The sequence below is a fragment of the Lasioglossum baleicum genome, chromosome 6, assembly GCF_051020765.1.
Source record: "Lasioglossum baleicum chromosome 6, iyLasBale1, whole genome shotgun sequence".
In the NCBI taxonomy this organism is placed as follows: Eukaryota; Metazoa; Arthropoda; class Insecta; order Hymenoptera; family Halictidae; genus Lasioglossum; species Lasioglossum baleicum.
In genome coordinates, this window is record NC_134934.1 from 924829 (window position 1) to 938795 (window position 13967).

The 13967-nt window shown below is 37.5% G+C and overlaps 1 long non-coding RNA gene across 2 annotated transcripts; it reads right to left on the reverse strand.

Moving 5' to 3' along the window:
• Window positions 1–9211: 9211 nt before the first annotated feature.
• LOC143209424 (uncharacterized) lies at window positions 9212–13207 on the reverse strand. Of its 2 annotated transcripts, XR_013009081.1 has the most exons (5): window positions 12473–13194; window positions 11867–12089; window positions 11728–11802; window positions 11491–11653; window positions 9212–11408 (listed from the first exon to the last, which is right to left on the reverse strand). It is a non-coding gene; the product is annotated as an uncharacterized LOC143209424 (long non-coding RNA). The 2 variants fall into 2 exon arrangements; XR_013009082.1 differs by lacking the exon at window positions 11728–11802 and having other exon boundaries at window positions 12473–13207.
• Window positions 13208–13967: the final 760 nt, after the last annotated feature.

Below are 13967 nucleotides of genomic sequence, written 5' to 3' on the forward strand. Positions count from 1 at the left end.
CTGCAGACAATTAAAGCAACATCATTATTATAATTTTCTAATTTGAAAATTATTTTCAACTACGCAAAGTCTGAAGACTGCGCGTTCCTCATCAAGTTGAGTTTCAGATAAAAGAAATTCAAAATACTTCAAATTCATATATATGTATTTAGGCGGAAATTGTGGGCATGCTGGTGTAGATAGAATTTAATACATATTCATCTCTATATACATTTGACTGATTTTTATATACTAACAGTTATTCAAAATCAAATAGATTTTGTATTTATACGCGTTATTAGCTTGTGTTACATAAACAGAGCGTATTTTACACATGAAACTTTGCAAAATATAAAATAATTTTACTAACAAATAATATTTACGCTATATGAACAGCATCTGTTTCTTTATCAACAATTATATACTAAATGAATTTTAAAAAACTAAATATAGATAAATGAATAAAAAAGCTGAATAAAAAAAATCACTCAATATTTCTCCGAATACTTTGAACACACGGTCCCCAATAGCTGATTCTGACTTCGTTCTGCTCATGTCCAAAGTCCTGCTCCAACGGACAGCAGAACAACCCAGACGGCACACCGGCTCGATTTCAGCCGGGCACCTGTGCACAAAGTGGCGCGATTTTCACCTGCCGGGGGCTCGAGCCCAGGGCCTGCCGGCCGGGCTAGGATTCAGCCGATTTGCAAGATTGCAAGGGTGCGGGATTCGCGTTCTCATTGCGTGATAATACAAACACGGATTTTTTCAGTAGTCAAAAACGCCAGATAAAGGTCAATCTAGGCAGCAATCGCCCTCAAAGGTCTTATTTATTAAGGGGGTAGTCCACCCTCGATTTGTAACTAGAAAGGAACTAGAATCTTACTAGAAAAATGGCTCGAAACATGGGTTTGCGCGCTGTCGGTTTTCGTCCTTATTTGAGCAAAGTTTGGGCTGAGCGAGGGCTTATTCTAAAGAGGAAGGTTAAACACACTGCGCCCTGGTTACGAGGTTAACGAGATTATGTTTATAACTAATAATATGAGGGCCCAAAGTAGAGAAAAAATCTAGGAAAAAAAACCAGCACATTTCAATGCATTTTTCTGTCTCCAAAAGACTTTATGACTTATGAGATGACCAGGGCGCAGCGCGTTGGACCTTCCTCTTTAGAATGAGCCCTCACCCAGCCCAAACTTTGCTCAAATAAGGACAAAAACCTACAGCGCGCAGACCCAGGTTTCGGACCCAAAATCTAGTAAGATCCTAGTAAATAGCAAATATCTAGCAAATAACTAGAATCTTACCAGATTTTCGATCGAAAAAGTGGGTCTGCGCGCTGTCGGTTTTTGTCCTTATTTGAGCAAAGTTTGGGCTGTGTGAGGGCTCATTCTAAAGAGGAAGGTTCAACGCGCTGCGCCCTGGTCATCTCATAAGTCATAAAGTCTTTTGGAGACAGAAAAATGCATTGAAATGTGCTGGTTTTTTTTCCTAGATTTTTTCTCTACTTTGGGCCCTCATATTATTAGTTATAAACATAATCTCGTTAACCTCGTAACCAGGGCGCAGTGTGTTTAACCTTCCTCTTTAGAATAAGCCCTCATCCAGCCCACAATTAGCTCAAATAAGGACGAAAACCGACAGCGCGCAAACCCATGTTTCGAGTCATTTTTCTAGTAAGATTCTAGTTCCTTTCTAGTTACAAATCGAGGGTGGACTACCCCCTTAAGGGGCTAGTCTACCCTCGATTTGTAACTAGAAAATACCTAGAATATTACTAGAAAAATGGCTCGAAACATGGGTTTGCGGCCAGACGTTGATTGACCTTATTAGAACAAATTGTGGGCTGTGTGAGGGCTCATTCGAAAGAGGAAGGTTCAACGCAGCGCGCTTTTCTCACGAGGTTAACGAGATTATGTTTATATCTAATAATATGATGGCCCAAAGTCGAGAAAAAATCTAGGAAAAAATCCCGCAGATTTCAATGCATTTTCTGTCTCTAATAGACTTTTTTGGCTTATGAGATGAGAAAGGCGCGCTGCGTTGAACCTTCCTCTTTCGAATGAGCCCTCACACAGCCCACAATTTGTTCTAATAGGGTCAATCAACGTCTGGGCGCAGATCCATGTTTCGACCCATTTTTCTAGTAAGATTCTAGTAAATAGCAAATATCTAGCAAATAACTAGAATCCTACTAGAAAAATGGGTCGAAACATGGATCTGCGCCCAGACGTTGATTGACCCTATTAGAACAAATTGTGGGCTGTGCGAGGGCTCATTCGAAAGAGGAAGGTTCAACGCAGCGCGCCTTTCTCATCTCATAAGTGAAAAAAGTCTATTAGAGACAGAAAATGCATTGAAATCTGCGGGATTTTTTCCTAGATTTTTTCTCGACTTTGGGCCATCATATTATTAGATATAAACATAATCTCGTTAACCTCGTGAGAAAAGCGCGCTGCGTTGAACCTTCCTCTTTCGAATGAGCCCTCACACAGCCCACAATTTGTTCTAATAAGGTCAATCAACGTCTGGCCGCAAACCCATGTTTCGAGCCATTTTTCTAGTGAGATTCTAGTTCCTTTCTAGTTCCAAATCGAGGGTAGACTACCCCCTTAACTTATTATGGGGCTAGTCTACCCTCGATTTGTAACTAGAAAGGAACTAGAATCTTACTAGATTTTGGGTCGAAAATATGGGTTTGCGCCCAGACGTTGATTGACCTTATTAGAACAAATTGTGGGCTGTGTGAGGGCTCATTCGAAAGAGGAAGGTTAGACGCAGCGCGCTTTTCTCACGAGGTTAACGAGATTATGTTTATATCTAATAATATGATGGCCCAAAGTCGAGAAAAAATCTAGGAAAAAATCCCGCAGATTTCAATGCATTTTCTGTCTCTAATAGACTTTTTTGGCTTATGAGATGAGAAAGGCGCGCTGCGTTGAACCTTCCTCTTTCGAATGAGCCCTCACACAGCCCACAATTTGTTCTAATAGGGTCAATCAACGTCTGGGCGCAGATCCATGTTTCGACCCATTTTTCTAGTAGGATTCTAGTTATTTGCTAGATATTTGCTATTTACTAGAATCTTACTAGAAAAATGGGTCGAAACATGGATCTGCGCCCAGACGTTGATTGACCCTATTAGAACAAATTGTGGGCTGTGTGAGGGCTCATTCGAAAGAGGAAGGTTCAACGCAGCGCGCCTTTCTCATCTCATAAGCCAAAAAAGTCTATTAGAGACAGAAAATGCATTGAAATCTGCGGGATTTTTTCCTAGATTTTTTCTCGACTTTGGGCCATCATATTATTAGATATAAACATAATCTCGTTAACCTCGTGAGAAAAGCGCGCTGCGTCTAACCTTCCTCTTTCGAATGAGCCCTCACACAGCCCACAATTTGTTCTAATAAGGTCAATCAACGTCTGGCCGCAAACCCATATTTTCGACCCAAAATCTAGTAAGATTCTAGGTATTTTCTAGTTACAAATCGAGGGTAGACTAGCCCCTTATACTTTTGTCGGTAACAACCCTGATAGCACAGTTTGGAACTGCCAGGAATAGTCCAGAGCGTGGAGTGAATTTGGAGGGCAGTATGGTTCCAGACGCCGCTTATTGGCTGCTCGGAGCAATGGTTGGAGTACATCTAGAAAGAGTGTGGAGTTGCATGCCAGTGGGCTTCCGAAAACGATTACAGGTGTACAAAGTCCGCCGTCACAGCATCTAGAGGGCAGCTTCTTCCTTCCAGATGGAAGGCAGCTCGTGGAGTCTGTGTGGAACGGCCATGCCGTTATACAGGGCAGCACCGTCGGTGAGGTTATGTCAGTAATGTTGGTAATGTCGGTGAAATGAATTTCTACACATTGTACAAATATGTAGCAGTCTTCCTTTTTACCGACAATTCCAAATACCGATTCTGAATGAAAACGAAATAATAAACCCGATATAAAAAAATATTAAATTTTATTTATTTCTATTATATCTATATTATTTTTCCTAGACTGCGGATCTTTGTGCAAAATAAAAATTGTCTGCATCGATCGCAAGAGAGATGGAAACTATATGTACAAATTGAATGTTACGTTCTTCCCCCCTTGCCGTAATTTTCTTTACAGTTACATTAAGAGTAAACCTACACATAAATCAATAAACTAGTAATACATTAATTATCCCCTAATACGTACAGTTACACGAATTAATATTCGGACGATCTAAAGAAGATGATAACTTTTTAAATATTGTACTATACGATTTGAATTTTTTGGGGGAGCTGGAACAATTAGTTTACTGCAGGATGTGAAAAGAAATTTTTTCAAAAATTGCATTTGGTCGGAATTGCAGAGAAAATACTAAAAGTTACATTTTACAACTTTTTCGCGCGGGCCTATATTGAAAATTTAAAAAGTACGTTTTGTAGGCCTGCGTAAATAATGTGCACTGTGAAAGTTTCATCGAAATCGGTTGATGCGGGAAAAAACGACAGGCCTTGAAAGATGTAAGAATTCTTCGATGTAGGCTGAAAATCTGCGATTTTTACCATCTTTAAACGTTTGTAGCTCATTGCAACGTCAACCGATTTTGACGAAATGTTCAAAATATGTTTAGTCGACACAGATCTACAAAGCGTATTTTTCAATTTTTCAATATGGGCTCACATAAAAAAGTTGTAAAATGCAACTCTTAGTATTTTTTCATACAATCCCGATCAATTGCAATTTTTGAAAAAATTTCTTTTCACATCCTGTAGTAAACTAATTGCTGTAGCTCCCCAAAAAAGTTCAAATCGTTTAGTACAGTATTAAAAAAGTTCTCGTCTTTTTTAGAACGTCCGAATATTAATTCGAGTAATTGCAGTTCCCGTATAGCCTTTTTCCAGGATTGCAAGGATGCGGGATTCGCCTCTTCTCATCTCTCGATAATAATACAAACACGGGGTTTCTCACTAGTTAAAAACGCTAGATAAAAGATCGATCTAGGGCCCCATCTCCCTCAAAGGTCCTATTTTCCGTTTACGTGGCGAAATTTGCATTAGTCGTCACCGTAATTTGCATTATTCGGGAGCATACAAGCTATTTTCATAGCTACATGCTGCCGAATAATGCCAATTACGCCTCGTAAACGAAAAAATAGAACTTTTGAGGCAGATAGTGTTCTAGATCGTTCTTTTATCTAGCGTTTTTGACTAGTGAAAAACCCCGTGTTTGTATTATTATCGAGAGATGAGAATAAGAGGCGAATCCCGCACCCTTGCAATCCTGAAAACGAGTCTACTTCCTTTTAATAAACTAAAGCAAGGATTTGAAACCAAGGAGTATGTTCGGTTGCAGGTAGCTACGGTATAAAGTTTAGTACATTAACGGTATAAAAGGTCCAAATACATCTGGCTACATCGGCTGTGCTTCTTTCGGCTGGCTAAAAATCACTTTGTTGGGAGGTACATCTGGAAGGTCTTTAGCTGAATGTTTTATGACGGCCTCGCCTGTGAATTCGGACTCGCGCTTGTTCCTTCGCGCGGAGGGTTTTACGACGGAACATTAAGTGGCCTGTAGTTCCTATTTCATTTGGAACAACCTAAGCATTGGAAAAACCGAAAGAATACCGGTATTATTTCGGTTTCGGTAGAAAATTGATTGTGCCGTTATTCGAAGACTTTGAATAAATCCACTATCCACAGTCCAAATTCTATCTTGAGATTAGTCTTTTTTTAATCGGAAGAACGCCACACGAAGCAGCTAGCGTCATTTACATGAAACAATTACGAAAAATAAACAAGGTCTGCAATTAACTTGTTAGTGGTTTCATGCCAATATGTCTGGCTGGCCGACGCGCGTCGGGTTACCTGGCCGTGTTTATTGCACCACTTGGCTACGGTGACCGAAGTCTTCGCCGCCCTGGCAGAAAATTATTCGAAGCTACACCGTTTCGATAGTTTCCAGATGGCTGGGAAACCCAAAGGTCTGGTCGCCACATGTGCGATCTTGCCGAATCCTAGGGCCCGCTTCAAGCACTAGCTTAAAAGTTCCGTTCACCCCCAAATGGGACTTTCACCAACATGTTCAGTCGCGTTTTTAACACTTTTTAATGGGTTGTTAACATTTTTTTATCTTATTAGGAATTTATTTTAGTTAGTGATCATATTCATCGATAAAAAAAGATGAGTATACGGTACTATTTATATTGAGTCCTACAAAATATTGCAATTAGAATTACGATTTCAATTATGTCTACTTGTTCTTTGAATACAGTAGAGACTCCCGTATCCGTACCCCCATTATCCGAATACATACCCTAATATAAGCAAAGAGGATTAGATTGAATATAAGGACGTCCTATTGTCCGTATGTTCTGTTATCGCCGCGTCGCTCGCTGTGCCGGGATTCAAATGCGCGCCGTCTCCAGATTCCGACTTTCTGACTCATGCTTCCGAAACTTCGGCAACGTAAAAATCGAAGGAACGCGTCGGCGTCGATCAGTCGAGCAGGTAGTTCACACAGACAGAGTAGAGGTACGCTTGTGTGTAGCGCGCAAGCAATTGAACAGGCACTCAGACGGGCTGAGTTTTCACGTTACCGAAGTTTCGAAAGCATGAGGCGAAAAGTCAGAGTCTGGAGACGGCGCACAGTGTGACCTTTCGTCCAAATCGGAGACAAAATCGAAGAACTTTTGATAGAAATAAGGTAGAGCGATGAAATTTTTTAAAAATTAAAGCTGAAACATTACAGAATATGGGAAAAATAGGGAGATTATGGTAAGAACGTTTTTTAACGTTGAGAAAATTCGTTAAACTTGCACAATTTCGAGAAAATTGTGGTTTTTCCAATACCACGCGCGGAAATTTTTTTTTTAATTTTTGCTATATATCATTTCCCGTAGATTTTTTCACGCCGATTTCAAATCTGGTCTCAAAATTTGTCTACGACCTCAGGATATTGCAAAATCGATTTCTTTAAATTCTACATGTTTAACGAATTTTCTCGGTTAAAAAACGTTCGTACCATAACTTCCCTATTTTTCCCATATTCTGCAAAGTTTCAGCTTTCATTTTAAAAAAATTTCATCGCTCTACCTCATTTCTATCGAAAGTTCTTTGATTTTGAATCGAGTCTGGTCCAAATTTTCCACTGTGCGCCGACGCGACGAAATCTCTCCGTATTTAATCATTGATTAAACACGTTTAATCAATCATAATGTATTAATATTGGATATCACTGTATTCGGGAAAGTCTACAGAATCTTTTGCCAGAAAGAACAATTCAATATCTTTTATAATAACATCACAATATTTGTTTGAAGTTGAAAAATATGTTTTTTTTTCAAAGCCTTGTCCTGAAAAACTGTGCGTATAGGAAAAAAATTGAAAACAGATTCGGAATCAGCGCGAAAAACTCAGGCCAATAAGTCCTGGGTAGTTACCAAAACAACTCTGGATTTTCTGCACGAAATTACCTGAACCTTTTCCCGGAATGTTCGTTTGACAAGCAAATTTTCACATAATCATCCATTTCATTTCCAAAGTACAGTACCAGGACCTCGACCAACCGGCTTGATCGAGAGACAAACAGCCTGGACAAATTAAGGCCCGATGGATAATTGAGACCCGAGGGAAACCACGTCTTACCCTGCCATAGTCCGGCCACTCTAAGCGACCGTAATTATCCTTACGGGCACCGTCGCGTCGGTTCTTCCACGCCATAATTAATCCTCCGGCAACCCTGCCTCTCTTCCCAGTTTTCCCCGAAATTCTATACTCTATACAATTGTACTTGCAGCTATTCCTTCTGACGCGATAACGGTAACGTTAGCGTATCTGCTTTATAATATTTGTCATTGTTGTAATATCCTGCAATTTCTACCATCTTTAACCCTTAGCACTCCAGTGGTGACTCGAAATCACCACTAAAAATTGCTGTCCCATTATGCAAAATATTGTTTACATTGTTAAACATGTTGGTAGCTAATCAATTACTAAACCTTTAATTATTGTATGAGGTATTACGATCAATTTCATATCCATCAAATGAAAAGAATCGTATAGAACGAAATTATTCTACCTAGAACGAGATGTTTCATTTTCGAGTTAAAACAGCTCCGAAATTAAAACAGCTGCAAATGGTTAATTATTATAATTATCTTTTAAATTTTCAATATAGGCCCCACATAAAAAAGTTGTGAAGTGCAACATTTAGTACCTATTTTCTCTACAATTCCGGCCAACTGCAATTTCTGGAAAAATATCTTTAGGATGACGGGTAATTCAGTGTCTATGATGTTTCGCGTGGTTAACAGACAACGATATAGATATTTATTAAAACAATAACACGTAACAATAACAAAACAAAACAAGATGTAATAATAATAACAATAACGAGAAAACTAGATTATAAACGTTAATGACTATCGAGTACTAACAAAGTACAGAGATATAAATTAACGTAGCGCGGGCAACTCTAGAGCGATGCGTTCTCAACGAGTGCCACAAGCTTTTTTTCCACTGGTAAAAATCCTTTTTAGTGGGAGGATTAGCAACGTGAGAAAGACCGTTAAAATAAGGGGAGGAATTCTCCGTTCCTCAAGAGTAAGGAGAAAGTTTCCTTCCCCAAAACAATTCAAAGTCGTCGCTGCCAAGGACATTGCAACGGTTGAGTCAGGGTTCTGGTAATCGTCACTTTTACGACCGAACCCTCAATGCAACCGTCCACAGCGCGCACTTGAGAAGGATGAAATTTCCGCGTCCGGAAAGTCCCTCTTTCCAACGCGCCATGTCCACTACATATCTTTTCACATCGTGCAGTAAACTAATTTCTCCAACTTCTCACGAAAAGTCCAAATCCATATAGTCCAACATTAAAAAAGTTACAGTTACTCGAATTAATACAACCCCTGGCAGAAAGGTTCCGATCCGGAGGCATTGATACGGATTTTACAGAAAACTATAACTTTATGGAGTTGAAACTGATGGGAAATTAAAAGGGGCTTATTAAAGAATGAAGAACAACAAATTAACATAAGCTTCCATTTATTATAACAAAGAAACGAGAAAATAAACAAAATGTTACACGGAAAAAAGTTAATAGACCCCCCAACCAGCACAGATACAGCTCAAAGATAGCAGAAAGATGTCTGCCGCTAGACATTCAAATGTCTGAAAGATGTCTGCGAATGTCTCCGGAAAGTCTCTACAAGGGCTCCGGAAGGTCGTTTGTTACAAAGTTGCCTGTCTTAAAGTGGTCTTGAGAATGACTGTTAGTCGTGTTTCAGGCATTGTAGAGACATGTTCCACGACTCTGTCGGGCATCTTTTAGGCGACTTTCAGAAGTCTCTTGAGCTTGTTAGAGAGACGTATTTATGCGAAAAGGGAGTGGGAGGGAAAAATCAATTTACGATAATAGTTTAAAGTAAACGAACAAATAGTTTATTATAATAATATATGTACTATTTATAAAATAAAAATATATATAAAATAATATATATAAAACATTAAAATTAATATATTAAATTCTAATATATATTAGAAATAAAGTATTAAAATTAAAATACAATATCACGCACTTAAAACATTAAAATTAATATACTTAAATTAAAATATAAAAATTGAAAAGAAATATACAGTTGAAACATCAGAATCAGTATACAGGGTGGTCCACGCAACTTGCACACCAATAAATAACTTCCAAAGTATGCGTAAAATAAAATACTACATTCAGAATAAAATATCACGCACTTAAAACATTAGAATTAATATATTAGAAATAAAGTATTAAAATTAAAATACAATATCACGCACTTAAAACATTAAAATTAATACACTTAAATTAAAATATAAAAATTGAATAAAATATACAGTTGAAACATCAGAATCAGTATACAGGGTGGTCCACGCAACTTGCACACCTATAATAACTTCCAAAGTATGCGTTGCACGAAAAAGTTTTGTATACAGAAGTTGCATGGTCTGAAGGGGTACATTATGTAGTGTATTATTTTTTTACAGGTGGACGCGTAAAGGACATGTGAAGGTCAACTTAATTTTTTTAAATGGAATGAGGTATTTTTTAATACATCAATGCTGCAGCTGGACATTCGTTATAAAAAAGTACTAACCTATGTATGTCGAAAAATTAGTAGTTCAGGGGATATTTCAATTTAAATAACTCTAAAATACCATTACTGTCGTACTAAGACGTTAGTGTTTACTTACTTATGTAACGTCTTAGTACGACAGTAATGGTATTTTAGAGTTATTTAAATTGAAATATCTCCTGAACTATTAACTTTTCGACATACATAGGTCCAGCTGCATCATTGATGTATTAAAAAATACCTCATTCCATTTAAAAAAATTAAGTTGACCTTCACATGTCCTTTACGCGTCCATCTACAAAAAAGCTACTAATATCTGATTAATGCTTATTCAGGGGGCCTGTTTCTGGCGCCTCACCCTGTATACTAAAATTAAAAAATATAAAAATTAAAATAAAATATTACTGATAATGTCTGTGGTTGTAAGGAAAAACGCCGCATGTCACAATTTCAAAAATTCAAGTTTATGCATTCATTGAGCTTTAGACTTTAGAGTATAGGATTTACAGTAGCGGACAAAAGTTTAAGACCGCTCTAAAGAAGACGATAACTTTTTTAACATTGTACTATACGATTTGAACTTTTTTGGGAAGCTAGAGCAATTAGTTTACTAAAGGATGTGAAAAGAAATTTTTTCAAAAATTGCAATTGATCGGAATTGTTGAAAAAATACTAAAAGTTGATTTTTTAATTATTTTATGTGGACCTATATTGAAAATTTAAAAAACACGTTTTGTGTAGATCTGTGTCAATCAAACATATCCTGAAAATTTCGTAAAAATCGGTCGACGTTGCAATGAGCTACAAACGTTTACAGATGGTAGAAATTGCAGATTTTCACGATTTATTGCCGAAAATCTGCAATTTTTACCATCTTTAAACGTTTGTAGCTCATTGCAACGTCGACCGATTTTGACGAAATTTTCAGGATATGTTTAAATAAACAATCAACTTTTAGTATTTTTTCAACAATTCCGATCAATTGCAATTTTTGAAAAAATTTCTTTTCGCGTCCTTTAGTAAACTAATTGCTCTAGTTTCCCAAAAAAGTTCAAATCGTATAGTAAAATATTAAAAAAGTTATCGTCTTCTTTAGAGCGGTCTTACACTTTTGTCCGCTACTGTACATATTTACCAGAAAAAAAGTCATGGAAACACGTTTGGAAGGCTCAGACAACAATGCAATTTAACCAACCTCCTATGTCAAAGTATTAGTGATCGAAAGTGGAAGTATATGTGACATGCGGCGTTCTTCCTGATAACCACAGATATATTGAAATTAAAATCACTTGGTCACACTCGCTTTGTTCATGTTTCTTGCGGCTGCCGTCCACTTTGGCTTTCTCCGCTGCACCTTGAATAAGAATATCTTTGTTTATTAATTTGCACATGAATAATCATTATAATAATAATATTAAAATAAGGGTGATAATTACATATAACAAGGCTGGCCGTTCGATAATTTGCAAACGGTTTTTTGCCCTTCCGGCCCAATCAGCTATAGCAGACTGCCATGCCAGCACGTCAGTCATAATGATACCTAGACTTTCCTGGCAAAGTTGTAGCTGTTGTGCCCCCCGTATTGTGCACTTCTGCTGCCTAAAATAAAAAATTGTTATGTAGCATATCACATTCTGTTAATTTAATGAAAATGAAAGATAAACGTCAGCTACTTTAAGTGTATTTATTAAACAAGTCATTGGTCTCTTCGGCCTCCTTTGCTTTTCTTCTAGTCTTCGTGTAGCCGTCTAGAAGCATTATATAATTATTATTTTAATTATACATGTATGGTGTGTAACTACTTTAACTTACCAAAGGTACTGTTTTTGAAGATCTTTACAGAAAAGTGCTCCCACGAAGGTTGAGGCAGTTCACATTGTTGGATTGCGTTGCTCAATTTTGATTTGTGTACCGGTGGCCAATAACATTTGTCGCCTTCCAGCCAACTATTTAGCACCGCTTCTACCGTTCCGTCCGCCAAAAATTGGACAACGGTCCATGTATTTGTAGGCATCTCCATTTGTGTGTATATATTCTAAGAATTGAAAAGTATGGTAAAATTTAGAGACTAATTTAAACATATATGTAATTACGACGTAAATATATTTAATTAAAGAATATATTTAGAAAAATAGCAAATAGAATGAAGGAATGGAAATATGACCAATTTTTGTTCATTTTTTGACTTCACACTTATTTACACATTAGGGCGGTAGACTCGTTTCCAGGATTGCAATCAATTGCAATCCCGCACCCTTGCAATCCTGGAAAAAGCAGTCTACCCCCTTACAATACCGAAAGTACTTTCTTTGACTTTCTTGCCAACCCCATAGTAAACTTCGAATATAGCGCAATATAGCGGAAGGGCATCAGCAAAAGACACTAACGGTAACAAATAACAGCAATGGAAGTACTTACTTTTGTAAATATACACTCGTCGGATAAATTATCACTATTACAATACACTAATACAATTAGACACTTCTCTAAACCTGGTGTCGACCGGTGTCGACCATGTGCGCCGGACCAAAAATAGTAACTTCAACAGCGCCACTCGGGGTGAACTACGAAGACAGAGAAGCAGATATGTTTCTCGCAGGAAAGACACTGACAGAGAATATATGAAACAGCTTGATTTTTTCGATCACGCGGGTAAGACGCATTTCGCGAAGAAGCAATATTTTTTTATGCTCTTTGTGTTGAAATATTCTCTGCATTATTGCGGGGTCCCGTACAGAGCCCTTTTTTGGATTTGGCTCTTGGAACTTTGTAAACAACAAAAGTGTACATTTTTATGGAAGAACTTTTTTTCTGTACACTTTTTCCAAATGCTCTTTGCGTTGAAATACTCTCTGTATTATTGCGGATTAGCATGCAGAGCTCTTTTTTCGAAAAAGTGCACAGAAAAAAGTTCTTCCTTAGAAGCTGTATCCCCCTACTCCACCCCACTCTTTACCGGCGGCGTAGGAAAAACAACGTCTCCGGAAAATGTCTCTCAGTCGCCAAAAAGATATCCTTTATGGAGACGTTGCATTTACGACTGAAATGAGACAGCTGAAAGACGTTCACCCTCTGCTGTGAAAACAACGTCTCCATAAAGATATCTTTTTGGCGACTAAAAGACGTATCTTTGGGACATAGACGTTCAGACGGGACGACGACATGAAACAGACATCTATGAGACGATGTGTGCTGGTTGGGATTAATAGATCTGCTGGAAGAAAGTTTCCCATTTGATTTACAGTCTCCGCAACACCAAATTTCTTCAACAATTACTGTTGGATGATTCTTATAGAGTTTTTTGCGCTGATTCCGAATTTGCCCTTAATTTTTCTCCTAGATACAAATTTCGGATCACGAATAATAGATACAAAATTTGTAATTAGTTACTCGAAGATATAGATACACAGGGGACCACCTGTAGCGGTATTTTCGAATACCTCGAAACCATTCTGCACTTCGCAATCATAACTTAAATTGTGTTTCTTTTTTTTCAATTACAAAAAGTGGACAGCGAAAGTCGACAGCGCGAACTGCATCAATTCTTTAAGTTGAAAATAAATGTAAACAATTAAAAAATGTTTTTGGTTAAACTTTTCATTAAAACTCGAAGCAATAAGTATTTACCGAACAAAACGATTATAGATGCGGGATTCGATTCGGGGCCAGAAGATTCCCAGCCGTATATATGTACTTGTTTTGTTAACGACTACCCAACCTCTAAAAAATTATAAAAAAATTAAGAACGGTTGCTTCAATAATATCCAAGTACTGAATTCTTATAAAACTGGAGTCTCTAACACTTCAATACAAAACATGCATTTTCTTGGAATTTTTGGAGGTTTTCAATTTTTTAAAACATGTTTCCGTAATCCGAAAAATCTGAAAAAAATACACATTAATAATCAGGATG